Below are 26341 nucleotides of genomic sequence, written 5' to 3'. Positions count from 1 at the left end.
GAAGGGCTCATGCCCGAAACGTCGATTCTCCTGCTCCTTGGATGCTGCCTGACCTGCTGCGCTTTTCCAGCAATACATTTTCAGCTCAGCAATTTAGAACGGCCAATTCAGCCGGCCTGCACGTCTTTGGACTGTGAGAGCAAACCGGAGCAAACCCACGCAGACTCTGGGAGAATGTGCAAAGTCGACACAGACTCGATTCCCTAAAGCTGGAATCGAGCCTGGCTCCCTAGCGCTGTGAGGCAGCAGTGCGAACCACTGAGCGACTGGTTGGGCGGAATGGCCTGTTTCCAAACTGGAGGGATCCTATGCCTCTGAGATTTCTGACAATCACCGGGAGACCTAATTGGGAATTGTCATTCGCTCGCTTGGAGTGACTGAGGTCAGCGATCTCAAAGTTAAATCCGTGAACAAACACAGCCCCGTTCTTTGCCTGCAGAAAAAAGAAGTTTGTGGATTTCAACTGAACGCTGTAAGTGACAAAAACAGAAGTTGCAGGAAAAGCTCAACAGGTCTGAGACGAGAAATGAGAGTCGACAGGTGTCTGTCACTTCAGGGTAATGACCCTGTTGTTTCAGACATCAATTCCCAAGCTCTTGACAAAAACAGCAGCTATCAGTCCAATAGGGTTATTCAGGAGCGCGACTCGTTCATTTGGTAATTGCGGCTGAACGCCGTAGCTTCTAAATAAGCCGGTTAGATGACAAGCTGGCGTTGAGCTTGAACATAGCATCCTACAGTCTCATGCCAAGCGTTGAAACTGAGTGGGCGCAGGAGACATGGCTGAGAGGCCCCAGTGAGATTTGAACTCACGACCCCTGGTTTACAAGACCAGTGCTCTAACCGCTGAGCTATGGAGCCGGGTGGTCCGGCGCACTGCACTGGACTGGTTAACACTGGCTGACTCAAATACTTGGGACACAGGTTTCAATCGACTCTCGCGTCACCGTCTGTACAGTTTGAACATTCTGCCCGTGTGTGCGTGGGTTTGCTCCGGCTGCTCCGGTTACCGCTCTCAGTACAAAGATGTGTAGCTTCTGCGGGATTGGCCATGCTTCATTGTCCCATTGTGTACGGTGATAGTGCGGGCCCGGTGGATTCGTCAGCATTAAATGTGGAATGATGCGGAATGGGTCTGGGTCGATTGCTCTCTGCAGGGTCGGTTTTAGAATAGAATAAATTAGATTGGCTACAGTGTGGAAACAGGACCTTCAGCCCAACAAGTCCACATCGATCCTCTGAAGACTTACCCACCCAGACCCGTTTCTCTCTGAATAATGCACCTATGACTAGGGGCAATTTAGAACTTCCTGTAGAAGGACTCATGCCCGAAACGTCGATTCTCCTGCTCCTTGGATGCTGCCTGACCTGCTGCGCTTTTCCAGCAATACATTTTCAGCTCAGCAATTTAGAATGGCCAATTCACCCGGCCTGCACGTCTTTGGACTGTGAGAGCAAACCGGAGCAAACCCACGCAGACTCTGGGAGAATGTGCAAAGTCGACACAGACTCGATTCCCTAAAGCTGGAATCGAGCCTGGCTCCCTAGCGCTGTGAGGAAGCAGTGCGAACCACTGAGCGACTGGTTGGGCGGAATGGCCTGTTTCCAAACTGGAGGGATCCTATGCCTCTGAGATTTCTGACAATCACCGGGAGACCTAATTGGGAATTGTCATTCGCTCGCTTGGAGTGACTGAGGTCAGCGATCTCAAAGTTAAATCCGTGAACACACACAGCCCCGTTCTTTGCCTGCAGAAAAAAGAAGTTTGTGGATTTCAACTGAACGCTGTAAGTGACAAAAACAGAGGTTGCAGGAAAAGCTCAACAGGTCTGAGACGAGAAATGGGAGGCGACAGGTGTCTGTCACTTCAGGGTAATGACCCTGGTGTTTCAGACAACAATTCCCAAGCTCTTGACAAAAACTGCAGCTATCAGTCCAACAGGGTTATTCAGGAGCGCGACTCGTTCATTTGGTGGTTGTGGGTGAACGCCGTAGCTTCCAAAAAAGCCGGTTAGACGACAAGCTGTCGTTGAGCTTGAACATAGCATTCTTCAGTCTCATGCCAAGCGTTGAAACTGAGTGGGCGCTAGAAACATGGCTGAGAGGCCCCAGTGAGATTTGAACTCACGACTTCTGGTTTACGAGACCAGCGCTCTAACCGCTGAGCTATGGAGCCGGGTGGTCCGGCGAACTGCGCTGGATTGGTTAACACTGGCTGACTCAAATACTTGGGACACAGGTTTCAATCGACTCTCGCGTCACCGTCTGTACAGTTTGAACATTCTGCCCGTGTGTGCGTGGGTTTGCTCCGGCTGCTCCGGTTACCGCTCTCAGTACAAAGATGTGTAGCTTCTGCGGGATTGGCCATGCTTCATTGTCCCATTGTGTACGGTGATAGTGCGGGCCCGGTGGATTCGTCAGCATTAAATGTGGAATGATGCGGAATGGGTCTGGGTCGATTGCTCTCTGCAGGGTCGGTTTTAGAATAGAATAAATTAGATTGGCTACAGTGTGGAAACAGGACCTTCAGCCCAACAAGTCCACATCGATCCTCTGAAGACTAACCCACCCAGACCCGTTTCTCTCTGAATAATGCACCTATGACTAGGGGCAATTTAGAACTTCCTGTAGAAGGACTCATGCCCGAAACGTCGATTCTCCTGCTCCTTGGATGCTGCCTGACCTGCTGCGCTTTTCCAGCAATACATTTTCAGCTCAGCAATTTAGAATGGCCAATTCACCCGGCCTGCACGTCTTTGGACTGTGAGAGCAAACCGGAGCAAACCCACGCAGACTCTGGGAGAATGTGCAAAGTCGACACAGACTCGATTCCCTAAAGCTGGAATCGAGCCTGGCTCCCTAGCGCTGTGAGGAAGCAGTGCGAACCACTGAGCGACTGGTTGGGCGGAATGGCCTGTTTCCAAACTGGAGGGATCCTATGCCTCTGAGATTTCTGACAATCACCGGGAGACCTAATTGGGAATTGTCATTCGCTCGCTTGGAGTGACTGAGGTCAGCGATCTCAAAGTTAAATCCGTGAACACACACAGCCCCGTTCTTTGCCTGCAGAAAAAAGAAGTTTGTGGATTTCAACTGAACGCTGTAAGTGACAAAAACAGAGGTTGCAGGAAAAGCTCAACAGGTCTGAGACGAGAAATGGGAGGCGACAGGTGTCTGTCACTTCAGGGTAATGACCCTGGTGTTTCAGACAACAATTCCCAAGCTCTTGACAAAAACTGCAGCTATCAGTCCAACAGGGTTATTCAGGAGCGCGACTCGTTCATTTGGTGGTTGTGGGTGAACGCCGTAGCTTCCAAAAAAGCCGGTTAGACGACAAGCTGTCGTTGAGCTTGAACATAGCATTCTTCAGTCTCATGCCAAGCGTTGAAACTGAGTGGGCGCTAGAAACATGGCTGAGAGGCCCCAGTGAGATTTGAACTCACGACTTCTGGTTTACGAGACCAGCGCTCTAACCGCTGAGCTATGGAGCCGGGTGGTCCGGCGAACTGCGCTGGATTGGTTAACACTGGCTGACTCAAATACTTGGGACACAGGTTTCAATCGACTCTCGCGTCACCGTCTGTACAGTTTGAACATTCTGCCCGTGTGTGCGTGGGTTTGCTCCGGCTGCTCCGGTTACCGCTCTCAGTCCAAAGATGTGTAGCTTCTGCGGGATTGGCCATGCTTCATTGTCCCATTGTGTACGGTGATAGTGCGGGCCCGGTGGATTCGTCAGCATTAAATGTGGAATGATGCGGAATGGGTCTGGGTCGATTGCTCTCTGCAGGGTCGGTGTGGACGAGATTAGAATAAATTAGATTGGCTACAGTGTGGAAACAGGACCTTCAGCCCAACAAGTCCACATCGATCCTCTGAAGAGTAACTCACCCAGACCCGTTTCACTCTGAATAATGCAACTATGACTCGGGGCAATTTAGAACTTCCTGTAGAAGGGCTCATGCCCGAAACGTCGATTCTCCTGCTCCTTGGATGCTGCCTGACCTGCTGCGCTTTTCCAGCAATACATTTTCAGCTCAGCAATTTAGAACGGCCAATTCAGCCGGCCTGCACGTCTTTGGACTGTGAGAGCAAACCGGAGCAAACCCACGCAGACTCTGGGAGAATGTGCAAAGTCGACACAGACTCGATTCCCTAAAGCTGGAATCGAGCCTGGCTCCCTAGCGCTGTGAGGCAGCAGTGCGAACCACTGAGCGACTGGTTGGGCGGAATGGCCTGTTTCCAAACTGGAGGGATCCTATGCCTCTGAGATTTCTGACAATCACCGGGAGACCTAATTGGGAATTGTCATTCGCTCGCTTGGAGTGACTGAGGTCAGCGATCTCAAAGTTAAATCCGTGAACAAACACAGCCCCGTTCTTTGCCTGCAGAAAAAAGAAGTTTGTGGATTTCAACTGAACGCTGTAAGTGACAAAAACAGAAGTTGCAGGAAAAGCTCAACAGGTCTGAGACGAGAAATGAGAGTCGACAGGTGTCTGTCACTTCAGGGTAATGACCCTGTTGTTTCAGACATCAATTCCCAAGCTCTTGACAAAAACAGCAGCTATCAGTCCAATAGGGTTATTCAGGAGCGCGACTCGTTCATTTGGTGATTGCGGCTGAACGCCGTAGCTTCCAAATAAGCCGGTTAGATGACAAGCTGGCGTTGAGCTTGAACATAGCATCCTACAGTCTCATGCCAAGCGTTGAAACTGAGTGGGCGCAGGAGACATGGCTGAGAGGCCCCAGTGAGATTTGAACTCACGACCCCTGGTTTACAAGACCAGTGCTCTAACCGCTGAGCTATGGAGCCGGGTGGTCCGGCGAACTGCGCTGGATTGGTTAACACTGGCTGACTCAAATACTTGGGACACAGGTTTCAATCGACTCTCGCGTCACCGTCTGCACAGTTTGAACATTCTGCCCGTGTGTGCGTGGGTTTGCTCCGGCTGCTCCGGTTACCGCTCTCAGTACAAAGATGTGTAGCTTCTGCGGGATTGGCCATGCTTCATTGTCCCATTGTGTACGGTGATAGTGCGGGCCCGGTGGATTCGTCAGCATTAAATGTGGAATGATGCGGAATGGGTCTGGGTCGATTGCTCTCTGCAGGGTCGGTTTTAGAATAGAATAAATTAGATTGGCTACAGTGTGGAAACAGGACCTTCAGCCCAACAAGTCCACATCGATCCTCTGAAGACTAACCCACCCAGACCCGTTTCTCTCTGAATAATGCACCTATGACTAGGGGCAATTTAGAACTTCCTGTAGAAGGGCTCATGCCCGAAACGTCGATTCTCCTGCTCCTTGGATGCTGCCTGACCTGCTGCGCTTTTCCAGCAATACATTTTCAGCTCAGCAATTTAGAATGGCCAATTCACCCGGCCTGCACGTCTTTGGACTGTGAGAGCAAACCGGAGCAAACCCACGCAGACTCTGGGAGAATGTGCAAAGTCGACACAGACTCGATTCCCTAAAGCTGGAATCGAGCCTGGCTCCCTAGCGCTGTGAGGAAGCAGTGCGAACCACTGAGCGACTGGTTGGGCGGAATGGCCTGTTTCCAAACTGGAGGGATCCTATGCCTCTGAGATTTCTGACAATCACCGGGAGACCTAATTGGGAATTGTCATTCGCTCGCTTGGAGTGACTGAGGTCAGCGATCTCAAAGTTAAATCCGTGAACACACACAGCCCCGTTCTTTGCCTGCAGAAAAAAGAAGTTTGTGGATTTCAACTGAACGCTGTAAGTGACAAAAACAGAGGTTGCAGGAAAAGCTCAACAGGTCTGAGACGAGAAATGGGAGGCGACAGGTGTCTGTCACTTCAGGGTAATGACCCTGGTGTTTCAGACAACAATTCCCAAGCTCTTGACAAAAACTGCAGCTATCAGTCCAACAGGGTTATTCAGGAGCGCGACTCGTTCATTTGGTGGTTGTGGGTGAACGCCGTAGCTTCCAAAAAAGCCGGTTAGACGACAAGCTGTCGTTGAGCTTGAACATAGCACTCTTCAGTCTCATGCCAAGCGTTGAAACTGAGTGGGCGCTGGAAACATGGCTGAGAGGCCCCAGTGAGATTTGAACTCACGACTTCTGGTTTACGAGACCAGCGCTCTAACCGCTGAGCTATGGAGCCGGGTGGTCCGGCGAACTGCGCTGGATTGGTTAACACTGGCTGACTCAAATACTTGGGACACAGGTTTCAATCGACTCTCGCCTCACCGTCTGTACAGTTTGAACATTCTGCCCGTGTGTGCGTGGGTTTGCTCCGGCTGCTCCGGTTACCGCTCTCAGTCCAAAGATGTGTAGCTTCTGCGGGATTGGCCAAGCTTCATTGTCCCATTGTGTACGGTGATAGTGCGGGCCCGGTGGATTCGTCAGCATTAAATGTGGAATGATGCGGAATGGGTCTGGGTCGATTGCTCTCTGCAGGGTCGGTGTGGACGAGATTAGAATAAATTAGATTGGCTACAGTGTGGAAACAGGACCTTCAGCCCAACAAGTCCACATCGATCCTCTGAAGAGTAACTCACCCAGACCCGTTTCACTCTGAATAATGCAACTATGACTCGGGGCAATTTAGAACTTCCTGTAGAAGGGCTCATGCCCGAAACGTCGATTCTCCTGCTCCTTGGATGCTGCCTGACCTGCTGCGCTTTTCCAGCAATACATTTTCAGCTCAGCAATTTAGAATGGCCAATTCACCCGGCCTGCACGTCTTTGGACTGTGAGAGCAAACCGGAGCAAACCCACGCAGACTCTGGGAGAATGTGCAAAGTCGACACAGACTCGATTCCCTAAAGCTGGAATCGAGCCTGGCTCCCTAGCGCTGTGAGGCAGCAGTGCGAACCACTGAGCGACTGGTTGGGCGGAATGGCCTGTTTCCAAACTGGAGGGATCCTATGCCTCTGAGATTTCTGACAATCACCGGGAGACCTAATTGGGAATTGTCATTCGCTCGCTTGGAGTGACTGAGGTCAGCGATCTCAAAGTTAAATCCGTGAACACACACAGCCCCGTTCTTTGCCTGCAGAAAAAAGAAGTTTGTGGATTTCAACTGAACGCTGTAAGTGACAAAAACAGAGGTTGCAGGAAAAGCTCAACAGGTCTGAGACGAGAAATGGGAGGCGACAGGTGTCTGTCACTTCAGGGTAATGACCCTGTTGTTTCAGACATCAATTCCCAAGCTCTTGACAAAAACAGCAGCTATCAGTCCAATAGGGTTATTCAGGAGCGCGACTCGTTCATTTGGTGATTGCGGCTGAACGCCGTAGCTTCCAAATAAGCCGGTTAGATGACAAGCTGGCGTTGAGCTTGAACATAGCATCCTACAGTCTCATGCCAAGCGTTGAAACTGAGTGGGCGCAGGAGACATGGCTGAGAGGCCCCAGTGAGATTTGAACTCACGACCCCTGGTTTACGAGACCAGCGCTCTAACCGCTGAGCTATGGAGCCGGGTGGTCCGGCGAACTGCGCTGGATTGGTTAACACTGGCTGACTCAAATACTTGGGACACAGGTTTCAATCGACTCTCGCCTCACCGTCTGTACAGTTTGAACATTCTGCCCGTGTGTGCGTGGGTTTGCTCCGGCTGCTCCGGTTACCGCTCTCAGTCCAAAGATGTGTAGCTTCTGCGGGATTGGCCATGCTTCATTGTCCCATTGTGTACGGTGATAGTGCGGGCCCGGTGGATTCGTCAGCATTAAATGTGGAATGATGCGGAATGGGTCTGGGTCGATTGCTCTCTGCAGGGTCGGTGTGGACGAGATTAGAATAAATTAGATTGGCTACAGTGTGGAAACAGGACCTTCAGCCCAACAAGTCCACATCGATCCTCTGAAGAGTAACTCACCCAGACCCGTTTCACTCTGAATAATGCAACTATGACTCGGGGCAATTTAGAACTTCCTGTAGAAGGGCTCATGCCCGAAACGTCGATTCTCCTGCTCCTTGGATGCTGCCTGACCTGCTGCGCTTTTCCAGCAATACATTTTCAGCTCAGCAATTTAGAACGGCCAATTCAGCCGGCCTGCACGTCTTTGGACTGTGAGAGCAAACCGGAGCAAACCCACGCAGACTCTGGGAGAATGTGCAAAGTCGACACAGACTCGATTCCCTAAAGCTGGAATCGAGCCTGGCTCCCTAGCGCTGTGAGGCAGCAGTGCGAACCACTGAGCGACTGGTTGGGCGGAATGGCCTGTTTCCAAACTGGAGGGATCCTATGCCTCTGAGATTTCTGACAATCACCGGGAGACCTAATTGGGAATTGTCATTCGCTCGCTTGGAGTGACTGAGGTCAGCGATCTCAAAGTTAAATCCGTGAACAAACACAGCCCCGTTCTTTGCCTGCAGAAAAAAGAAGTTTGTGGATTTCAACTGAACGCTGTAAGTGACAAAAACAGAAGTTGCAGGAAAAGCTCAACAGGTCTGAGACGAGAAATGAGAGTCGACAGGTGTCTGTCACTTCAGGGTAATGACCCTGTTGTTTCAGACATCAATTCCCAAGCTCTTGACAAAAACAGCAGCTATCAGTCCAATAGGGTTATTCAGGAGCGCGACTCGTTCATTTGGTAATTGCGGCTGAACGCCGTAGCTTCTAAATAAGCCGGTTAGATGACAAGCTGGCGTTGAGCTTGAACATAGCATCCTACAGTCTCATGCCAAGCGTTGAAACTGAGTGGGCGCAGGAGACATGGCTGAGAGGCCCCAGTGAGATTTGAACTCACGACCCCTGGTTTACAAGACCAGTGCTCTAACCGCTGAGCTATGGAGCCGGGTGGTCCGGCGCACTGCACTGGACTGGTTAACACTGGCTGACTCAAATACTTGGGACACAGGTTTCAATCGACTCTCGCGTCACCGTCTGTACAGTTTGAACATTCTGCCCGTGTGTGCGTGGGTTTGCTCCGGCTGCTCCGGTTACCGCTCTCAGTACAAAGATGTGTAGCTTCTGCGGGATTGGCCATGCTTCATTGTCCCATTGTGTACGGTGATAGTGCGGGCCCGGTGGATTCGTCAGCATTAAATGTGGAATGATGCGGAATGGGTCTGGGTCGATTGCTCTCTGCAGGGTCGGTTTTAGAATAGAATAAATTAGATTGGCTACAGTGTGGAAACAGGACCTTCAGCCCAACAAGTCCACATCGATCCTCTGAAGACTAACCCACCCAGACCCGTTTCTCTCTGAATAATGCACCTATGACTAGGGGCAATTTAGAACTTCCTGTAGAAGGACTCATGCCCGAAACGTCGATTCTCCTGCTCCTTGGATGCTGCCTGACCTGCTGCGCTTTTCCAGCAATACATTTTCAGCTCAGCAATTTAGAATGGCCAATTCACCCGGCCTGCACGTCTTTGGACTGTGAGAGCAAACCGGAGCAAACCCACGCAGACTCTGGGAGAATGTGCAAAGTCGACACAGACTCGATTCCCTAAAGCTGGAATCGAGCCTGGCTCCCTAGCGCTGTGAGGAAGCAGTGCGAACCACTGAGCGACTGGTTGGGCGGAATGGCCTGTTTCCAAACTGGAGGGATCCTATGCCTCTGAGATTTCTGACAATCACCGGGAGACCTAATTGGGAATTGTCATTCGCTCGCTTGGAGTGACTGAGGTCAGCGATCTCAAAGTTAAATCCGTGAACACACACAGCCCCGTTCTTTGCCTGCAGAAAAAAGAAGTTTGTGGATTTCAACTGAACGCTGTAAGTGACAAAAACAGAGGTTGCAGGAAAAGCTCAACAGGTCTGAGACGAGAAATGGGAGGCGACAGGTGTCTGTCACTTCAGGGTAATGACCCTGGTGTTTCAGACAACAATTCCCAAGCTCTTGACAAAAACTGCAGCTATCAGTCCAACAGGGTTATTCAGGAGCGCGACTCGTTCATTTGGTGGTTGTGGGTGAACGCCGTAGCTTCCAAAAAAGCCGGTTAGACGACAAGCTGTCGTTGAGCTTGAACATAGCATTCTTCAGTCTCATGCCAAGCGTTGAAACTGAGTGGGCGCTAGAAACATGGCTGAGAGGCCCCAGTGAGATTTGAACTCACGACTTCTGGTTTACGAGACCAGCGCTCTAACCGCTGAGCTATGGAGCCGGGTGGTCCGGCGAACTGCGCTGGATTGGTTAACACTGGCTGACTCAAATACTTGGGACACAGGTTTCAATCGACTCTCGCGTCACCGTCTGTACAGTTTGAACATTCTGCCCGTGTGTGCGTGGGTTTGCTCCGGCTGCTCCGGTTACCGCTCTCAGTACAAAGATGTGTAGCTTCTGCGGGATTGGCCATGCTTCATTGTCCCATTGTGTACGGTGATAGTGCGGGCCCGGTGGATTCGTCAGCATTAAATGTGGAATGATGCGGAATGGGTCTGGGTCGATTGCTCTCTGCAGGGTCGGTTTTAGAATAGAATAAATTAGATTGGCTACAGTGTGGAAACAGGACCTTCAGCCCAACAAGTCCACATCGATCCTCTGAAGACTAACCCACCCAGACCCGTTTCTCTCTGAATAATGCACCTATGACTAGGGGCAATTTAGAACTTCCTGTAGAAGGACTCATGCCCGAAACGTCGATTCTCCTGCTCCTTGGATGCTGCCTGACCTGCTGCGCTTTTCCAGCAATACATTTTCAGCTCAGCAATTTAGAATGGCCAATTCACCCGGCCTGCACGTCTTTGGACTGTGAGAGCAAACCGGAGCAAACCCACGCAGACTCTGGGAGAATGTGCAAAGTCGACACAGACTCGATTCCCTAAAGCTGGAATCGAGCCTGGCTCCCTAGCGCTGTGAGGAAGCAGTGCGAACCACTGAGCGACTGGTTGGGCGGAATGGCCTGTTTCCAAACTGGAGGGATCCTATGCCTCTGAGATTTCTGACAATCACCGGGAGACCTAATTGGGAATTGTCATTCGCTCGCTTGGAGTGACTGAGGTCAGCGATCTCAAAGTTAAATCCGTGAACACACACAGCCCCGTTCTTTGCCTGCAGAAAAAAGAAGTTTGTGGATTTCAACTGAACGCTGTAAGTGACAAAAACAGAGGTTGCAGGAAAAGCTCAACAGGTCTGAGACGAGAAATGGGAGGCGACAGGTGTCTGTCACTTCAGGGTAATGACCCTGGTGTTTCAGACAACAATTCCCAAGCTCTTGACAAAAACTGCAGCTATCAGTCCAACAGGGTTATTCAGGAGCGCGACTCGTTCATTTGGTGGTTGTGGGTGAACGCCGTAGCTTCCAAAAAAGCCGGTTAGACGACAAGCTGTCGTTGAGCTTGAACATAGCATTCTTCAGTCTCATGCCAAGCGTTGAAACTGAGTGGGCGCTAGAAACATGGCTGAGAGGCCCCAGTGAGATTTGAACTCACGACTTCTGGTTTACGAGACCAGCGCTCTAACCGCTGAGCTATGGAGCCGGGTGGTCCGGCGAACTGCGCTGGATTGGTTAACACTGGCTGACTCAAATACTTGGGACACAGGTTTCAATCGACTCTCGCGTCACCGTCTGTACAGTTTGAACATTCTGCCCGTGTGTGCGTGGGTTTGCTCCGGCTGCTCCGGTTACCGCTCTCAGTCCAAAGATGTGTAGCTTCTGCGGGATTGGCCATGCTTCATTGTCCCATTGTGTACGGTGATAGTGCGGGCCCGGTGGATTCGTCAGCATTAAATGTGGAATGATGCGGAATGGGTCTGGGTCGATTGCTCTCTGCAGGGTCGGTGTGGACGAGATTAGAATAAATTAGATTGGCTACAGTGTGGAAACAGGACCTTCAGCCCAACAAGTCCACATCGATCCTCTGAAGAGTAACTCACCCAGACCCGTTTCACTCTGAATAATGCAACTATGACTCGGGGCAATTTAGAACTTCCTGTAGAAGGGCTCATGCCCGAAACGTCGATTCTCCTGCTCCTTGGATGCTGCCTGACCTGCTGCGCTTTTCCAGCAATACATTTTCAGCTCAGCAATTTAGAACGGCCAATTCAGCCGGCCTGCACGTCTTTGGACTGTGAGAGCAAACCGGAGCAAACCCACGCAGACTCTGGGAGAATGTGCAAAGTCGACACAGACTCGATTCCCTAAAGCTGGAATCGAGCCTGGCTCCCTAGCGCTGTGAGGCAGCAGTGCGAACCACTGAGCGACTGGTTGGGCGGAATGGCCTGTTTCCAAACTGGAGGGATCCTATGCCTCTGAGATTTCTGACAATCACCGGGAGACCTAATTGGGAATTGTCATTCGCTCGCTTGGAGTGACTGAGGTCAGCGATCTCAAAGTTAAATCCGTGAACAAACACAGCCCCGTTCTTTGCCTGCAGAAAAAAGAAGTTTGTGGATTTCAACTGAACGCTGTAAGTGACAAAAACAGAAGTTGCAGGAAAAGCTCAACAGGTCTGAGACGAGAAATGAGAGTCGACAGGTGTCTGTCACTTCAGGGTAATGACCCTGTTGTTTCAGACATCAATTCCCAAGCTCTTGACAAAAACAGCAGCTATCAGTCCAATAGGGTTATTCAGGAGCGCGACTCGTTCATTTGGTGATTGCGGCTGAACGCCGTAGCTTCCAAATAAGCCGGTTAGATGACAAGCTGGCGTTGAGCTTGAACATAGCATCCTACAGTCTCATGCCAAGCGTTGAAACTGAGTGGGCGCAGGAGACATGGCTGAGAGGCCCCAGTGAGATTTGAACTCACGACCCCTGGTTTACAAGACCAGTGCTCTAACCGCTGAGCTATGGAGCCGGGTGGTCCGGCGAACTGCGCTGGATTGGTTAACACTGGCTGACTCAAATACTTGGGACACAGGTTTCAATCGACTCTCGCGTCACCGTCTGCACAGTTTGAACATTCTGCCCGTGTGTGCGTGGGTTTGCTCCGGCTGCTCCGGTTACCGCTCTCAGTACAAAGATGTGTAGCTTCTGCGGGATTGGCCATGCTTCATTGTCCCATTGTGTACGGTGATAGTGCGGGCCCGGTGGATTCGTCAGCATTAAATGTGGAATGATGCGGAATGGGTCTGGGTCGATTGCTCTCTGCAGGGTCGGTTTTAGAATAGAATAAATTAGATTGGCTACAGTGTGGAAACAGGACCTTCAGCCCAACAAGTCCACATCGATCCTCTGAAGACTAACCCACCCAGACCCGTTTCTCTCTGAATAATGCACCTATGACTAGGGGCAATTTAGAACTTCCTGTAGAAGGGCTCATGCCCGAAACGTCGATTCTCCTGCTCCTTGGATGCTGCCTGACCTGCTGCGCTTTTCCAGCAATACATTTTCAGCTCAGCAATTTAGAATGGCCAATTCACCCGGCCTGCACGTCTTTGGACTGTGAGAGCAAACCGGAGCAAACCCACGCAGACTCTGGGAGAATGTGCAAAGTCGACACAGACTCGATTCCCTAAAGCTGGAATCGAGCCTGGCTCCCTAGCGCTGTGAGGAAGCAGTGCGAACCACTGAGCGACTGGTTGGGCGGAATGGCCTGTTTCCAAACTGGAGGGATCCTATGCCTCTGAGATTTCTGACAATCACCGGGAGACCTAATTGGGAATTGTCATTCGCTCGCTTGGAGTGACTGAGGTCAGCGATCTCAAAGTTAAATCCGTGAACACACACAGCCCCGTTCTTTGCCTGCAGAAAAAAGAAGTTTGTGGATTTCAACTGAACGCTGTAAGTGACAAAAACAGAGGTTGCAGGAAAAGCTCAACAGGTCTGAGACGAGAAATGGGAGGCGACAGGTGTCTGTCACTTCAGGGTAATGACCCTGGTGTTTCAGACAACAATTCCCAAGCTCTTGACAAAAACTGCAGCTATCAGTCCAACAGGGTTATTCAGGAGCGCGACTCGTTCATTTGGTGGTTGTGGGTGAACGCCGTAGCTTCCAAAAAAGCCGGTTAGACGACAAGCTGTCGTTGAGCTTGAACATAGCACTCTTCAGTCTCATGCCAAGCGTTGAAACTGAGTGGGCGCTGGAAACATGGCTGAGAGGCCCCAGTGAGATTTGAACTCACGACTTCTGGTTTACGAGACCAGCGCTCTAACCGCTGAGCTATGGAGCCGGGTGGTCCGGCGAACTGCGCTGGATTGGTTAACACTGGCTGACTCAAATACTTGGGACACAGGTTTCAATCGACTCTCGCCTCACCGTCTGTACAGTTTGAACATTCTGCCCGTGTGTGCGTGGGTTTGCTCCGGCTGCTCCGGTTACCGCTCTCAGTCCAAAGATGTGTAGCTTCTGCGGGATTGGCCAAGCTTCATTGTCCCATTGTGTACGGTGATAGTGCGGGCCCGGTGGATTCGTCAGCATTAAATGTGGAATGATGCGGAATGGGTCTGGGTCGATTGCTCTCTGCAGGGTCGGTGTGGACGAGATTAGAATAAATTAGATTGGCTACAGTGTGGAAACAGGACCTTCAGCCCAACAAGTCCACATCGATCCTCTGAAGAGTAACTCACCCAGACCCGTTTCACTCTGAATAATGCAACTATGACTCGGGGCAATTTAGAACTTCCTGTAGAAGGGCTCATGCCCGAAACGTCGATTCTCCTGCTCCTTGGATGCTGCCTGACCTGCTGCGCTTTTCCAGCAATACATTTTCAGCTCAGCAATTTAGAATGGCCAATTCACCCGGCCTGCACGTCTTTGGACTGTGAGAGCAAACCGGAGCAAACCCACGCAGACTCTGGGAGAATGTGCAAAGTCGACACAGACTCGATTCCCTAAAGCTGGAATCGAGCCTGGCTCCCTAGCGCTGTGAGGCAGCAGTGCGAACCACTGAGCGACTGGTTGGGCGGAATGGCCTGTTTCCAAACTGGAGGGATCCTATGCCTCTGAGATTTCTGACAATCACCGGGAGACCTAATTGGGAATTGTCATTCGCTCGCTTGGAGTGACTGAGGTCAGCGATCTCAAAGTTAAATCCGTGAACACACACAGCCCCGTTCTTTGCCTGCAGAAAAAAGAAGTTTGTGGATTTCAACTGAACGCTGTAAGTGACAAAAACAGAGGTTGCAGGAAAAGCTCAACAGGTCTGAGACGAGAAATGGGAGGCGACAGGTGTCTGTCACTTCAGGGTAATGACCCTGTTGTTTCAGACATCAATTCCCAAGCTCTTGACAAAAACAGCAGCTATCAGTCCAATAGGGTTATTCAGGAGCGCGACTCGTTCATTTGGTGATTGCGGCTGAACGCCGTAGCTTCCAAATAAGCCGGTTAGATGACAAGCTGGCGTTGAGCTTGAACATAGCATCCTACAGTCTCATGCCAAGCGTTGAAACTGAGTGGGCGCAGGAGACATGGCTGAGAGGCCCCAGTGAGATTTGAACTCACGACCCCTGGTTTACAAGACCAGTGCTCTAACCGCTGAGCTATGGAGCCGGGTGGTCCGGCGAACTGCGCTGGATTGGTTAACACTGGCTGACTCAAATACTTGGGACACAGGTTTCAATCGACTCTCGCGTCACCGTCTGCACAGTTTGAACATTCTGCCCGTGTGTGCGTGGGTTTGCTCCGGCTGCTCCGGTTACCGCTCTCAGTACAAAGATGTGTAGCTTCTGCGGGATTGGCCATGCTTCATTGTCCCATTGTGTACGGTGATAGTGCGGGCCCGGTGGATTCGTCAGCATTAAATGTGGAATGATGCGGAATGGGTCTGGGTCGATTGCTCTCTGCAGGGTCGGTTTTAGAATAGAATAAATTAGATTGGCTACAGTGTGGAAACAGGACCTTCAGCCCAACAAGTCCACATCGATCCTCTGAAGACTAACCCACCCAGACCCGTTTCTCTCTGAATAATGCACCTATGACTAGGGGCAATTTAGAACTTCCTGTAGAAGGGCTCATGCCCGAAACGTCGATTCTCCTGCTCCTTGGATGCTGCCTGACCTGCTGCGCTTTTCCAGCAATACATTTTCAGCTCAGCAATTTAGAATGGCCAATTCACCCGGCCTGCACGTCTTTGGACTGTGAGAGCAAACCGGAGCAAACCCACGCAGACTCTGGGAGAATGTGCAAAGTCGACACAGACTCGATTCCCTAAAGCTGGAATCGAGCCTGGCTCCCTAGCGCTGTGAGGAAGCAGTGCGAACCACTGAGCGACTGGTTGGGCGGAATGGCCTGTTTCCAAACTGGAGGGATCCTATGCCTCTGAGATTTCTGACAATCACCGGGAGACCTAATTGGGAATTGTCATTCGCTCGCTTGGAGTGACTGAGGTCAGCGATCTCAAAGTTAAATCCGTGAACACACACAGCCCCGTTCTTTGCCTGCAGAAAAAAGAAGTTTGTGGATTTCAACTGAACGCTGTAAGTGACAAAAACAGAGGTTGCAGGAAAAGCTCAACAGGTCTGAGACGAGAAATGGGAGGCGACAGGTGTCTGTCACTTCAGGGTAATGACCCTGGTGTTTCAGACAACAATTCCCAAGCTCTTGACAAAAACTGCAGCTATCAGTCCAACAGGGTTATTCAGGAGCGCGACTCGTTCATTTGGTGGTTGTGGGTGAACGCCGTAGCTTCCAAAAAAGCCGGTTAGACGACAAGCTGTCGTTGAGCTTGAACATAGCACTCTTCAGTCTCATGCCAAGCGTTGAAACTGAGTGGGCGCTGGAAACATGGCTGAGAGGCCCCAGTGAGATTTGAACTCACGACTTCTGGTTTACGAGACCAGCGCTCTAACCGCTGAGCTATGGAGCCGGGTGGTCCGGCGAACTGCGCTGGATTGGTTAACACTGGCTGACTCAAATACTTGGGACACAGGTTTCAATCGACTCTCGCCTCACCGTCTGTACAGTTTGAACATTCTGCCCGTGTGTGCGTGGGTTTGCTCCGGCTGCTCCGGTTACCGCTCTCAGTCCAAAGATGTGTAGCTTCTGCGGGATTGGCAATGCTTCATTGTCCCATTGTGTACGGTGATAGTGCGGGCCCGGTGGATTCGTCAGCATTAAATGTGGAATGATGCGGAATGGGTCTGGGTCGATTGCTCTCTGCAGGGTCGGTGTGGACGAGATTAGAATAAATTAGATTGGCTACAGTGTGGAAACAGGACCTTCAGCCCAACAAGTCCACATCGATCCTCTGAAGAGTAACTCACCCAGACCCGTTTCACTCTGAATAATGCAACTATGACTCGGGGCAATTTAGAACTTCCTGTAGAAGGGCTCATGCCCGAAACGTCGATTCTCCTGCTCCTTGGATGCTGCCTGACCTGCTGCGCTTTTCCAGCAATACATTTTCAGCTCAGCAATTTAGAATGGCCAATTCACCCGGCCTGCACGTCTTTGGACTGTGAGAGCAAACCGGAGCAAACCCACGCAGACTCTGGGAGAATGTGCAAAGTCGACACAGACTCGATTCCCTAAAGCTGGAATCGAGCCTGGCTCCCTAGCGCTGTGAGGCAGCAGTGCGAACCACTCAGCGACTGGTTGGGCGGAATGGCCTGTTTCCAAACTGGAGGGATCCTATGCCTCTGAGATTTCTGACAATCACCGGGAGACCTAATTGGGAATTGTCATTCGCTCGCTTGGAGTGACTGAGGTCAGCGATCTCAAAGTTAAATCCGTGAACACACACAGCCCCGTTCTTTGCCTGCAGAAAAAAGAAGTTTGTGGATTTCAACTGAACGCTGTAAGTGACAAAAACAGAGGTTGCAGGAAAAGCTCAACAGGTCTGAGACGAGAAATGGGAGGCGACAGGTGTCTGTCACTTCAGGGTAATGACCCTGTTGTTTCAGACATCAATTCCCAAGCTCTTGACAAAAACAGCAGCTATCAGTCCAATAGGGTTATTCAGGAGCGCGACTCGTTCATTTGGTGATTGCGGCTGAACGCCGTAGCTTCCAAATAAGCCGGTTAGATGACAAGCTGGCGTTGAGCTTGAACATCGCATCCTACAGTCTCATGCCAAGCGTTGAAACTGAGTGGGCGCAGGAGACATGGCTGAGAGGCCCCAGTGAGATTTGAACTCACGACCCCTGGTTTACAAGACCAGTGCTCTAACCGCTGAGCTATGGAGCCGGGTGGTCCGGCGCACTGCACTGGACTGGTTAACACTGGCTGACTCAAATACTTGGGACACAGGTTTCAATCGACTCTCGCGTCACCGTCTGTACAGTTTGAACATTCTGCCCGTGTGTGCGTGGGTTTGCTCCGGCTGCTCCGGTTACCGCTCTCAGTACAAAGATGTGTAGCTTCTGCGGGATTGGCCATGCTTCATTGTCCCATTGTGTACGGTGATAGTGCGGGCCCGGTGGATTCGTCAGCATTAAATGTGGAATGATGCGGAATGGGTCTGGGTCGATTGCTCTCTGCAGGGTCGGTGTGGACGAGATTAGAATAAATTAGATTGGCTACAGTGTGGAAACAGGACCTTCAGCCCAACAAGTCCACATCGATCCTCTGAAGAGTAACTCACCCAGACCCGTTTCACTCTGAATAATGCAACTATGACTCGGGGCAATTTAGAACTTCCTGTAGAAGGGCTCATGCCCGAAACGTCGATTCTCCTGCTCCTTGGATGCTGCCTGACCTGCTGCGCTTTTCCAGCAATACATTTTCAGCTCAGCAATTTAGAACGGCCAATTCACCCGGCCTGCACGTCTTTGGACTGTGAGAGCAAACCGGAGCAAACCCACGCAGACTCTGGGAGAATGTGCAAAGTCGACACAGACTCGATTCCCTAAAGCTGGAATCGAGCCTGGCTCCCTAGCGCTGTGAGGCAGCAGTGCGAACCACTGAGCGACTGGTTGGGCGGAATGGCCTGTTTCCAAACTGGAGGGATCCTATGCCTCTGAGATTTCTGACAATCACCGGGAGACCTAATTGGGAATTGTCATTCGCTCGCTTGGAGTGACTGAGGTCAGCGATCTCAAAGTTAAATCCGTGAACAAACACAGCCCCGTTCTTTGCCTGCAGAAAAAAGAAGTTTGTGGATTTCAACTGAACGCTGTAAGTGACAAAAACAGAAGTTGCAGGAAAAGCTCAACAGGTCTGAGACGAGAAATGAGAGTCGACAGGTGTCTGTCACTTCAGGGTAATGACCCTGTTGTTTCAGACATCAATTCCCAAGCTCTTGACAAAAACAGCAGCTATCAGTCCAATAGGGTTATTCAGGAGCGCGACTCGTTCATTTGGTGATTGCGGCTGAACGCCGTAGCTTCCAAATAAGCCGGTTAGATGACAAGCTGGCGTTGAGCTTGAACATAGCATCCTACAGTCTCATGCCAAGCGTTGAAACTGAGTGGGCGCAGGAGACATGGCTGAGAGGCCCCAGTGAGATTTGAACTCACGACCCCTGGTTTACAAGACCAGTGCTCTAACCGCTGAGCTATGGAGCAGGGTGGTCCGGCGAACTGCGCTGGATTGGTTAACACTGGCTGACTCAAATACTTGGGACACAGGTTTCAATCGACTCTCGCGTCACCGTCTGCACAGTTTGAACATTCTGCCCGTGTGTGCGTGGGTTTGCTCCGGCTGCTCCGGTTACCGCTCTCAGTACAAAGATGTGTAGCTTCTGCGGGATTGGCCATGCTTCATTGTCCCATTGTGTACGGTGATAGTGCGGGCCCGGTGGATTCGTCAGCATTAAATGTGGAATGATGCGGAATGGGTCTGGGTCGATTGCTCTCTGCAGGGTCGGTTTTAGAATAGAATAAATTAGATTGGCTACAGTGTGGAAACAGGACCTTCAGCCCAACAAGTCCACATCGATCCTCTGAAGACTAACCCACCCAGACCCGTTTCTCTCTGAATAATGCACCTATGACTAGGGGCAATTTAGAACTTCCTGTAGAAGGGCTCATGCCCGAAACGTCGATTCTCCTGCTCCTTGGATGCTGCCTGACCTGCTGCGCTTTTCCAGCAATACATTTTCAGCTCAGCAATTTAGAATGGCCAATTCACCCGGCCTGCACGTCTTTGGACTGTGAGAGCAAACCGGAGCAAACCCACGCAGACTCTGGGAGAATGTGCAAAGTCGACACAGACTCGATTCCCTAAAGCTGGAATCGAGCCTGGCTCCCTAGCGCTGTGAGGAAGCAGTGCGAACCACTGAGCGACTGGTTGGGCGGAATGGCCTGTTTCCAAACTGGAGGGATCCTATGCCTCTGAGATTTCTGACAATCACCGGGAGACCTAATTGGGAATTGTCATTCGCTCGCTTGGAGTGACTGAGGTCAGCGATCTCAAAGTTAAATCCGTGAACACACACAGCCCCGTTCTTTGCCTGCAGAAAAAAGAAGTTTGTGGATTTCAACTGAACGCTGTAAGTGACAAAAACAGAGGTTGCAGGAAAAGCTCAACAGGTCTGAGACGAGAAATGGGAGGCGACAGGTGTCTGTCACTTCAGGGTAATGACCCTGGTGTTTCAGACAACAATTCCCAAGCTCTTGACAAAAACTGCAGCTATCAGTCCAACAGGGTTATTCAGGAGCGCGACTCGTTCATTTGGTGGTTGTGGGTGAACGCCGTAGCTTCCAAAAAAGCCGGTTAGACGACAAGCTGTCGTTGAGCTTGAACATAGCACTCTTCAGTCTCATGCCAAGCGTTGAAACTGAGTGGGCGCTGGAAACATGGCTGAGAGGCCCCAGTGAGATTTGAACTCACGACTTCTGGTTTACGAGACCAGCGCTCTAACCGCTGAGCTATGGAGCCGGGTGGTCCGGCGAACTGCGCTGGATTGGTTAACACTGGCTGACTCAAATACTTGGGACACAGGTTTCAATCGACTCTCGCCTCACCGTCTGTACAGTTTGAACATTCTGCCCGTGTGTGCGTGGGTTTGCTCCGGCTGCTCCGGTTACCGCTCTCAGTCCAAAGATGTGTAGCTTCTGCGGGATTGGCCATGCTTCATTGTCCCATTGTGTACGGTGATAGTGCGGGCCCGGTGGATTCGTCAGCATTAAATGTGGAATGATGCGGAATGGGTCTGGGTCGATTGCTCTCTGCAGGGTCGGTGTGGACGAGATTAGAATAAATTAGATTGGCTACAGTGTGGAAACAGGACCTTCAGCCCAACAAGTCCACATCGATCCTCTGAAGAGTAACTCACCCAGACCCGTTTCACTCTGAATAATGCAACTATGACTCGGGGCAATTTAGAACTTCCTGTAGAAGGGCTCATGCCCGAAACGTCGATTCTCCTGCTCCTTGGATGCTGCCTGACCTGCTGCGCTTTTCCAGCAATACATTTTCAGCTCAGCAATTTAGAATGGCCAATTCACCCGGCCTGCACGTCTTTGGACTGTGAGAGCAAACCGGAGCAAACCCACGCAGACTCTGGGAGAATGTGCAAAGTCGACACAGACTCGATTCCCTAAAGCTGGAATCGAGCCTGGCTCCCTAGCGCTGTGAGGCAGCAGTGCGAACCACTGAGCGACTGGTTGGGCGGAATGGCCTGTTTCCAAACTGGAGGGATCCTATGCCTCTGAGATTTCTGACAATCACCGGGAGACCTAATTGGGAATTGTCATTCGCTCGCTTGGAGTGACTGAGGTCAGCGATCTCAAAGTTAAATCCGTGAACACACACAGCCCCGTTCTTTGCCTGCAGAAAAAAGAAGTTTGTGGATTTCAACTGAACGCTGTAAGTGACAAAAACAGAGGTTGCAGGAAAAGCTCAACAGGTCTGAGACGAGAAATGGGAGGCGACAGGTGTCTGTCACTTCAGGGTAATGACCCTGTTGTTTCAGACATCAATTCCCAAGCTCTTGACAAAAACAGCAGCTATCAGTCCAATAGGGTTATTCAGGAGCGCGACTCGTTCATTTGGTGATTGCGGCTGAACGCCGTAGCTTCCAAATAAGCCGGTTAGATGACAAGCTGGCGTTGAGCTTGAACATCGCATCCTACAGTCTCATGCCAAGCGTTGAAACTGAGTGGGCGCAGGAGACATGGCTGAGAGGCCCCAGTGAGATTTGAACTCACGACCCCTGGTTTACAAGACCAGTGCTCTAACCGCTGAGCTATGGAGCCGGGTGGTCCGGCGCACTGCACTGGACTGGTTAACACTGGCTGACTCAAATACTTGGGACACAGGTTTCAATCGACTCTCGCCTCACCGTCTGTACAGTTTGAACATTCTGCCCGTGTGTGCGTGGGTTTGCTCCGGCTGCTCCGGTTACCGCTCTCAGTACAAAGATGTGTAGCTTCTGCGGGATTGGCCATGCTTCATTGTCCCATTGTGTACGGTGATAGTGCGGGCCCGGTGGATTCGTCAGCATTAAATGTGGAATGATGCGGAATGGGTCTGGGTCGATTGCTCTCTGCAGGGTCGGTTTTAGAATAGAATAAATTAGATTGGCTACAGTGTGGAAACAGGACCTTCAGCCCAACAAGTCCACATCGATCCTCTGAAGACTAACCCACCCAGACCCGTTTCTCTCTGAATAATGCACCTATGACTAGGGGCAATTTAGAACTTCCTGTAGAAGGACTCATGCCCGAAACGTCGATTCTCCTGCTCCTTGGATGCTGCCTGACCTGCTGCGCTTTTCCAGCAATACATTTTCAGCTCAGCAATTTAGAATGGCCAATTCACCCGGCCTGCACGTCTTTGGACTGTGAGAGCAAACCGGAGCAAACCCACGCAGACTCTGGGAGAATGTGCAAAGTCGACACAGACTCGATTCCCTAAAGCTGGAATCGAGCCTGGCTCCCTAGCGCTGTGAGGAAGCAGTGCGAACCACTGAGCGACTGGTTGGGCGGAATGGCCTGTTTCCAAACTGGAGGGATCCTATGCCTCTGAGATTTCTGACAATCACCGGGAGACCTAATTGGGAATTGTCATTCGCTCGCTTGGAGTGACTGAGGTCAGCGATCTCAAAGTTAAATCCGTGAACACACACAGCCCCGTTCTTTGCCTGCAGAAAAAAGAAGTTTGTGGATTTCAACTGAACGCTGTAAGTGACAAAAACAGAGGTTGCAGGAAAAGCTCAACAGGTCTGAGACGAGAAATGAGAGTCGACAGGTGTCTGTCACTTCAGGGTAATGACCCTGGTGTTTCAGACAACAATTCCCAAGCTCTTGACAAAAACAGCAGCTATCAGTCCAACAGGGTTATTCAGGAGCGCGACTCGTTCATTTGGTGGTTGTGGGTGAACGCCGTAGCTTCCAAGGAAGCCGGTTAGACGACAAGCTGTCGTTGAGCTTGAACATAGCATTCTTCAGTCTCATGCCAAGCGTTGAAACTGAGTGGGCGCTGGAAACATGGCTGAGAGGCCCCAGTGAGATTTGAACTCACGACTTCTGGTTTACGAGACCAGCGCTCTAACCGCTGAGCTATGGAGCCGGGTGGTCCGGCGAACTGCGCTGGATTGGTTAACACTGGCTGACTCAAATACTTGGGACACAGGTTTCAATCGACTCTCGCCTCACCGTCTGTACAGTTTGAACATTCTGCCCGTGTGTGCGTGGGTTTGCTCCGGCTGCTCCGGTTACCGCTCTCAGTCCAAAGATGTGTAGCTTCTGCGGGATTGGCCATGCTTCATTGTCCCATTGTGTACGGTGATAGTGCGGGCCCGGTGGATTCGTCAGCATTAAATGTGGAATGATGCGGAATGGGTCTGGGTCGATTGCTCTCTGCAGGGTCGGTGTGGACGAGATTAGAATAAATTAGATTGGCTACAGTGTGGAAACAGGACCTTCAGCCCAACAAGTCCACATCGATCCTCTGAAGAGTAACTCACCCAGACCCGTTTCACTCTGAATAATGCAACTATGACTCGGGGCAATTTAGAACTTCCTGTAGAAGGGCTCATGCCCGAAACGTCGATTCTCCTGCTCCTTGGATGCTGCCTGACCTGCTGCGCTTTTCCAGCAATACATTTTCAGCTCAGCAATTTAGAATGGCCAATTCACCCGGCCTGCACGTCTTTGGACTGTGAGAGCAAACCGGAGCAAACCCACGCAGACTCTGGGAGAATGTGCAAAGTCGACACAGACTCGATTCCCTAAAGCTGGAATCGAGCCTGGCTCCCTAGCGCTGTGAGGCAGCAGTGCGAACCACTGAGCGACTGGTTGGGCGGAATGGCCTGTTTCCAAACTGGAGGGATCCTATGCCTCTGAGATTTCTGACAATCACCGGGAGACCTAATTGGGAATTGTCATTCGCTCGCTTGGAGTGACTGAGGTCAGCGATCTCAAAGTTAAATCCGTGAACACACACAGCCCCGTTCTTTGCCTGCAGAAAAAAGAAGTTTGTGGATTTCAACTGAACGCTGTAAGTGACAAAAACAGAGGTTGCAGGAAAAGCTCAACAGGTCTGAGACGAGAAATGGGAGGCGACAGGTGTCTGTCACTTCAGGGTAATGACCCTGTTGTTTCAGACATCAATTCCCAAGCTCTTGACAAAAACAGCAGCTATCAGTCCAATAGGGTTATTCAGGAGCGCGACTCGTTCATTTGGTGATTGCGGCTGAACGCCGTAGCTTCCAAATAAGCCGGTTAGATGACAAGCTGGCGTTGAGCTTGAACATCGCATCCTACAGTCTCATGCCAAGCGTTGAAACTGAGTGGGCGCAGGAGACATGGCTGAGAGGCCCCAGTGAGATTTGAACTCACGACCCCTGGTTTACAAGACCAGTGCTCTAACCGCTGAGCTATGGAGCCGGGTGGTCCGGCGCACTGCACTGGACTGGTTAACACTGGCTGACTCAAATACTTGGGACACAGGTTTCAATCGACTCTCGCGTCACCGTCTGTACAGTTTGAACATTCTGCCCGTGTGTGCGTGGGTTTGCTCCGGCTGCTCCGGTTACCGCTCTCAGTACAAAGATGTGTAGCTTCTGCGGGATTGGCCATGCTTCATTGTCCCATTGTGTACGGTGATAGTGCGGGCCCGGTGGATTCGTCAGCATTAAATGTGGAATGATGCGGAATGGGTCTGGGTCGATTGCTCTCTGCAGGGTCGGTTTTAGAATAGAATAAATTAGATTGGCTACAGTGTGGAAACAGGACCTTCAGCCCAACAAGTCCACATCGATCCTCTGAAGACTAACCCACCCAGACCCGTTTCTCTCTGAATAATGCACCTATGACTAGGGGCAATTTAGAACTTCCTGTAGAAGGACTCATGCCCGAAACGTCGATTCTCCTGCTCCTTGGATGCTGCCTGACCTGCTGCGCTTTTCCAGCAATACATTTTCAGCTCAGCAATTTAGAATGGCCAATTCACCCGGCCTGCACGTCTTTGGACTGTGAGAGCAAACCGGAGCAAACCCACGCAGACTCTGGGAGAATGTGCAAAGTCGACACAGACTCGATTCCCTAAAGCTGGAATCGAGCCTGGCTCCCTAGCGCTGTGAGGAAGCAGTGCGAACCACTGAGCGACTGGTTGGGCGGAATGGCCTGTTTCCAAACTGGAGGGATCCTATGCCTCTGAGATTTCTGACAATCACCGGGAGACCTAATTGGGAATTGTCATTCGCTCGCTTGGAGTGACTGAGGTCAGCGATCTCAAAGTTAAATCCGTGAACACACACAGCCCCGTTCTTTGCCTGCAGAAAAAAGAAGTTTGTGGATTTCAACTGAACGCTGTAAGTGACAAAAACAGAGGTTGCAGGAAAAGCTCAACAGGTCTGAGACGAGAAATGGGAGGCGACAGGTGTCTGTCACTTCAGGGTAATGACCCTGGTGTTTCAGACAACAATTCCCAAGCTCTTGACAAAAACTGCAGCTATCAGTCCAACAGGGTTATTCAGGAGCGCGACTCGTTCATTTGGTGGTTGTGGGTGAACGCCGTAGCTTCCAAGGAAGCCGGTTAGACGACAAGCTGTCGTTGAGCTTGAACATAGCATTCTTCAGTCTCATGCCAAGCGTTGAAACTGAGTGGGCGCTGGAAACATGGCTGAGAGGCCCCAGTGAGATTTGAACTCACGACTTCTGGTTTACGAGACCAGCGCTCTAACCGCTGAGCTATGGAGCCGGGTGGTCCGGCGAACTGCGCTGGATTGGTTAACACTGGCTGACTCAAATACTTGGGACACAGGTTTCAATCGACTCTCGCCTCACCGTCTGTACAGTTTGAACATTCTGCCCGTGTGTGCGTGGGTTTGCTCCGGCTGCTCCGGTTACCGCTCTCAGTCCAAAGATGTGTAGCTTCTGCGGGATTGGCCATGCTTCATTGTCCCATTGTGTACGGTGATAGTGCGGGCCCGGTGGATTCGTCAGCATTAAATGTGGAATGATGCGGAATGGGTCTGGGTCGATTGCTCTCTGCAGGGTCGGTGTGGACGAGATTAGAATAAATTAGATTGGCTACAGTGTGGAAACAGGACCTTCAGCCCAACAAGTCCACATCGATCCTCTGAAGAGTAACTCACCCAGACCCGTTTCACTCTGAATAATGCAACTATGACTCGGGGCAATTTAGAACTTCCTGTAG

General features: G+C 51.1%; 20 non-coding genes across 20 annotated transcripts; all 20 read right to left on the bottom strand.

The window, feature by feature from the left end:
* Positions 1-788: 788 nt before the first annotated feature.
* trnat-ugu (transfer RNA threonine (anticodon UGU)) lies at positions 789-861 on the bottom strand. The gene has a single exon. It is a non-coding gene; the product is annotated as a tRNA-Thr (tRNA).
* A 1242-nt stretch (positions 862-2103) lies between these two features.
* Positions 2104-2176, bottom strand: trnat-cgu (transfer RNA threonine (anticodon CGU)). The gene has a single exon. It is a non-coding gene; the product is annotated as a tRNA-Thr (tRNA).
* Positions 2177-3418: 1242 nt separating this feature from the next.
* On the bottom strand, positions 3419-3491 carry trnat-cgu (transfer RNA threonine (anticodon CGU)). Its single transcript has one exon. It is a non-coding gene; the product is annotated as a tRNA-Thr (tRNA).
* A 1246-nt stretch (positions 3492-4737) lies between these two features.
* Positions 4738-4810, bottom strand: trnat-ugu (transfer RNA threonine (anticodon UGU)). The gene has a single exon. It is a non-coding gene; the product is annotated as a tRNA-Thr (tRNA).
* Positions 4811-6052: 1242 nt separating this feature from the next.
* On the bottom strand, positions 6053-6125 carry trnat-cgu (transfer RNA threonine (anticodon CGU)). Its single transcript has one exon. It is a non-coding gene; the product is annotated as a tRNA-Thr (tRNA).
* Positions 6126-7371: 1246 nt separating this feature from the next.
* Positions 7372-7444, bottom strand: trnat-cgu (transfer RNA threonine (anticodon CGU)). Its single transcript has one exon. It is a non-coding gene; the product is annotated as a tRNA-Thr (tRNA).
* Positions 7445-8690: 1246 nt separating this feature from the next.
* Positions 8691-8763, bottom strand: trnat-ugu (transfer RNA threonine (anticodon UGU)). The gene has a single exon. It is a non-coding gene; the product is annotated as a tRNA-Thr (tRNA).
* A 1242-nt stretch (positions 8764-10005) lies between these two features.
* Positions 10006-10078, bottom strand: trnat-cgu (transfer RNA threonine (anticodon CGU)). The gene has a single exon. It is a non-coding gene; the product is annotated as a tRNA-Thr (tRNA).
* Positions 10079-11320: 1242 nt separating this feature from the next.
* trnat-cgu (transfer RNA threonine (anticodon CGU)) lies at positions 11321-11393 on the bottom strand. Its single transcript has one exon. It is a non-coding gene; the product is annotated as a tRNA-Thr (tRNA).
* Positions 11394-12639: 1246 nt separating this feature from the next.
* On the bottom strand, positions 12640-12712 carry trnat-ugu (transfer RNA threonine (anticodon UGU)). Its single transcript has one exon. It is a non-coding gene; the product is annotated as a tRNA-Thr (tRNA).
* A 1242-nt stretch (positions 12713-13954) lies between these two features.
* Positions 13955-14027, bottom strand: trnat-cgu (transfer RNA threonine (anticodon CGU)). The gene has a single exon. It is a non-coding gene; the product is annotated as a tRNA-Thr (tRNA).
* A 1246-nt stretch (positions 14028-15273) lies between these two features.
* trnat-ugu (transfer RNA threonine (anticodon UGU)) lies at positions 15274-15346 on the bottom strand. The gene has a single exon. It is a non-coding gene; the product is annotated as a tRNA-Thr (tRNA).
* Positions 15347-16588: 1242 nt separating this feature from the next.
* trnat-cgu (transfer RNA threonine (anticodon CGU)) lies at positions 16589-16661 on the bottom strand. Its single transcript has one exon. It is a non-coding gene; the product is annotated as a tRNA-Thr (tRNA).
* Positions 16662-17907: 1246 nt separating this feature from the next.
* trnat-ugu (transfer RNA threonine (anticodon UGU)) lies at positions 17908-17980 on the bottom strand. The gene has a single exon. It is a non-coding gene; the product is annotated as a tRNA-Thr (tRNA).
* Positions 17981-19226: 1246 nt separating this feature from the next.
* Positions 19227-19299, bottom strand: trnat-ugu (transfer RNA threonine (anticodon UGU)). Its single transcript has one exon. It is a non-coding gene; the product is annotated as a tRNA-Thr (tRNA).
* Positions 19300-20541: 1242 nt separating this feature from the next.
* Positions 20542-20614, bottom strand: trnat-cgu (transfer RNA threonine (anticodon CGU)). The gene has a single exon. It is a non-coding gene; the product is annotated as a tRNA-Thr (tRNA).
* Positions 20615-21860: 1246 nt separating this feature from the next.
* On the bottom strand, positions 21861-21933 carry trnat-ugu (transfer RNA threonine (anticodon UGU)). The gene has a single exon. It is a non-coding gene; the product is annotated as a tRNA-Thr (tRNA).
* A 1242-nt stretch (positions 21934-23175) lies between these two features.
* Positions 23176-23248, bottom strand: trnat-cgu (transfer RNA threonine (anticodon CGU)). The gene has a single exon. It is a non-coding gene; the product is annotated as a tRNA-Thr (tRNA).
* A 1246-nt stretch (positions 23249-24494) lies between these two features.
* Positions 24495-24567, bottom strand: trnat-ugu (transfer RNA threonine (anticodon UGU)). The gene has a single exon. It is a non-coding gene; the product is annotated as a tRNA-Thr (tRNA).
* A 1242-nt stretch (positions 24568-25809) lies between these two features.
* Positions 25810-25882, bottom strand: trnat-cgu (transfer RNA threonine (anticodon CGU)). Its single transcript has one exon. It is a non-coding gene; the product is annotated as a tRNA-Thr (tRNA).
* Between the last annotated feature and the right edge of the window lie 459 nt (positions 25883-26341).

Source organism: Chiloscyllium plagiosum, unplaced genomic scaffold (genome assembly GCF_037043375.1).
Source record: "Chiloscyllium plagiosum isolate Xiang-an unplaced genomic scaffold, Cpla_swu_hap1 HiC_scaffold_38, whole genome shotgun sequence".
Taxonomy (NCBI): domain Eukaryota; kingdom Metazoa; phylum Chordata; class Chondrichthyes; order Orectolobiformes; family Hemiscylliidae; genus Chiloscyllium; species Chiloscyllium plagiosum.
Note: the sequence above shows the minus strand (reverse complement) of the source record. Positions and strands in the feature narration are given on the sequence as shown.